This window comes from Rhipicephalus microplus, chromosome 6 (genome assembly GCF_043290135.1).
Source record: "Rhipicephalus microplus isolate Deutch F79 chromosome 6, USDA_Rmic, whole genome shotgun sequence".
Classification (NCBI taxonomy): domain Eukaryota; kingdom Metazoa; phylum Arthropoda; class Arachnida; order Ixodida; family Ixodidae; genus Rhipicephalus; species Rhipicephalus microplus.
The window spans coordinates 91,253,338-91,256,955 of NC_134705.1; the positions used below are offsets into that span (position 1 = coordinate 91,253,338).

At 44.7% G+C, this 3,618-nt stretch overlaps 2 non-coding genes across 2 annotated transcripts; both read left to right on the forward strand.

Moving 5' to 3' along the window:
* Positions 1-301: 301 nt before the first annotated feature.
* TRNAS-AGA (transfer RNA serine (anticodon AGA)) lies at positions 302-375 on the forward strand. Its single transcript has one exon. It is a non-coding gene; the product is annotated as a tRNA-Ser (tRNA).
* Positions 376-1,895: 1,520 nt separating this feature from the next.
* TRNAS-AGA (transfer RNA serine (anticodon AGA)) lies at positions 1,896-1,977 on the forward strand. Its single transcript has one exon. It is a non-coding gene; the product is annotated as a tRNA-Ser (tRNA).
* The last annotated feature ends 1,641 nt before the right edge of the window (positions 1,978-3,618 follow it).

The window sequence follows — 3,618 nt, forward strand, 5'->3', positions numbered from 1 at the left end:
GCCGTAGTGGAGGGCTCCGGAAATTTAGACCACCTGGGGTTCTTTAACGTGCACCCAATTCTGAGCACACGGGCCTACAACATTTCCGCCTCCATCGAAAATGCAGCCGCCGCAGCCGGGATTCGAACCCGCGCCCTGCGGGTCAGTAGACGAGTACCTTAGCCACTAGACTACCGCAGCGGGGCTTAGGTGTCAATATAGCTACCGTCCTGCTTTTTCATTCCGATCACGCACCTGAAGTAGGTCATCCTCCAACCTCTCTCTGCTTCAACAGTAGGTTCCGCATGCAGCGAAAGGCTTGGGCGCCGTGGCTTAGTTGGTTAAAGCGCCTGTCAAGAAAACAGGATATCGTGAGTTCGAATCTCACCGGTGCCCGGGAAAATAACTTTTTTGTTTTTTTCTTTTACTCTGCTCCTTTGAGGTGTACCTGATAGCGTCCTGACTTCAGAGTCTAGCGGATAATAATAACTAATTTCCTTATTGACATAACACCATGGCGCTTTTTTGTCAATGTGACAGATAAAAAAAGCACATAACTGAAGACCCTGTCATCAAGTATCCCGTCAAAAAGCTAGAGTATAAAAATAAAAAGAAGATCTCTTCAACAAAGGCATCCCGGTCTTTCCATGTGTTCATAAAGTGACGCGCAATGATTTAAAGAAAGTGTCACGAAAATCGGGTGTCAAAGACGTTTGCAGCGCACGTCACAAGCTATGAGGCCTCTTCAAGAAGACTGACGGTGATCAGGCAGAAACTTGTTGCAAAAATAAACGCTTGCCACATTTCCTTAAATGTCAAGGGAACGTTGTGTGAAATATTCCCCCACTTACGGAAGTTGTGACATTGGCTAATGAAGCCGCTGCACACATAAAGGTTACGTGAACATCCCAAATCGCTAAAAGGGTCTGTGCGTAGCCACCTTGCAGACCACTGCAAAAATTGTGATTGTGAAGCAGTCTTCATGGATAGCGATATTCTATGCAATTACGCTGAGCAACGCCGACGGGGAATTGTTGAGGTCATATGCATCCAGGAAAGTGGAGATGATTGTGTCAGCGTAGCTTTGCTATCGCTTCGAAAAAAAATAAAACGAAGAACCTCTCGAAAGTTTGAGTCGGCATATTTCAGTGATAACATGTTCCTCGAAGCGCTCACTGATTGTATTTTCTTGTATATATCGACGTGCAAACGCAATAATACAATGTTTTTAATCAGCGCCCTGTTTGTATCTTCTCATTTCTTTCCTGTTCTAGCACTGTTTCTTCAATCAAGGTCATGTCAGCGTGACATATCAAATTATCAGCTCAAAACTGGCTTTATGCATTTGCCGCCGCAAAACCTCCAGGCTTTTATAGTGCAGTTCCACTTGGATTCCCTTTACTAAAGCATCATCTCAAAGTTGTCTGAAGCTCATTCATTACGATGAACTGTTCAAGGCGACATTGAATACAACACACCGACTCCAAGAAAGAAACACGGCGTACCTATGTAAACGGGGTTTCAATGTATGACGGGTCTAGTGGCTAAGGTACTCGGCTGCTGAGCTGCAGGTCACGGGATCAAATCCAGGCTGCGGCGGCTGCATTTCTGATGGAGGCGGAAATGTTGTAGACCCGTGTGCTCAGATTTAGGTGCACGTTAGAGAACCCCAGGTTGTCGAAATTTTCGGAGCCCTCCACTACGGCGTCTCTCATAATCATATGGTGGTTTTGGGACGTTTACCCCACATATCAATCAATCAATGTATGACGGGGGAAAGGGCGGGGGCAGAAGCTAAACCTTCTCTCCACCTGTGCCGCTTCTGTATTGATTGCAATGAGAATAAGAAACTGAACGAGGTTGCCATGCGTATTCAATAAGGAACCTTTTAAAAATAGGTGCCGCTCGGTTGGCGTGCAGTCGTGGCCGAGTGGTTAAGGCGATGGACTAGAAATCCATTGGGGTCTCCCCGCACAGGTTCGAATCCTGTCGACTGCGCTGTATTTTTTTTTTCATGTGGTATCTAACACTCTTTATTCAAATGTGATGCGGGTGTATGGTTTGGAAGGTATCGTAACTAATAAAGTGTTTCGCCGAGTTGTTCCTGCTACGTTGTGCATTTTATGCAGTTTGTAGAAGTTGTGCACGAACTGGTGTAGCTGGTAACTGATTTCTAAGAGGGAAGGGAGTGGCATATAAGTAACATGCGAAAACGACAAGAGTCTGACAACAGAATACCAGGGGGTAACAGAATACCTACGAAAAAATATGCATTTTGTGTTAAAAAGCACACCGTGTTTACCAGTGCGACGAATTCTTTCTTAAACTGAAGAAAAAAAGCGAGAGAGAGAAGGCCAGAGCCATTGCTTTCAACACAAGAACAACACATCAAAGAGCATGTTCGAAACAGATGTGCAGTTATGGCGTCTCTATAAAAGATAAAAATATCGTGTGCGAGCATAAAAAAAATCTAGCACAGCGTGGTTTCGATCCACGGACCTCTGGGTTATGGGCCCAGCACGCTTCCACTGCGCCACTCTGCTCAGTACAAGGAGCCTGACATGTAGCAGCTATTTCACACTGGAGCGCATAGCGATCTCGCCCTGCGTAGACCGGTGTCTTTCACGCATATAAAGGATGTGAACCGGTCGCTGTAATTGCATCCGCCTGCAGGCGTTCCGTATGAAATATTTAAAAGCTCGTCGCGCCATCTGCATGATAGTTGTTGCTGTAACATCACGGCGTATGCTGTTAAGTATGTCGCGTTCACTAAAACTGTCCCCTTTATATGGGTGCATCCTGTATGAACGAAGAATACACTTGTTAGTAACTAGTCACTTCATTCGCAGCCACCAGCCCACCCGGGGTGTAGGGAGGGTTCAAACCACCCACCCCACTGAAGTTTTTTTCTGTAATGCATGTGTATGAGTATATGAGTAAACTCATAATTGCAAGCACATGCACGAACATTCATAAAAGGTGGTTGAACACAGACACTCACCCTGCCTCTCTTCCCACTGCCCAAGAAGATATCTGGCTACGCCCCTGACTTGTGTTGCAGTTTTAGACAGGAAAATGTAATGAGAACGAGGATGGTGGTGATGCCTCAACTGTGGCTCATACCCATTCAGGAGGACTGGTCAAAAATTGGTTATAGGAGCTTTTAGTCCTTTCAAGTAATCGACAATCCTAAGATCAAAAGGAAAGAATGTACTTAAAAACGAAGAAGGTGCGATATTTACTTTTTGACATTCTAACCAGACAGTATAGTCTTTATCTTGAATGTAAGCTACAGTGACATAGCACGTGCTTAAAATTTATGTTGCGAATTTGCTGAATAATACTGTGATATAAATTATATACGAATAGGAATTTAGAGGCGCATTCGTTTTGTTTCATGGAGATAACTGCGAACGGCCTCAAACGCGTTCCTATGGCTGAAGCCCAGACCCGTAGCACCAAAGGTATACGCATACTGTCAATGGTCAAGGTCAGTCCTCGGTTATCGTATGGGATGACAAGGAGTCGTTTTCACAATCACATGAAGTGTAAGGCTCCACGATGAAAGAAATATGTGCTGACTCCCTAAATAAATGACATTACGAGGTAAAACACCAAGTAAAACAAAATAAACTTCGG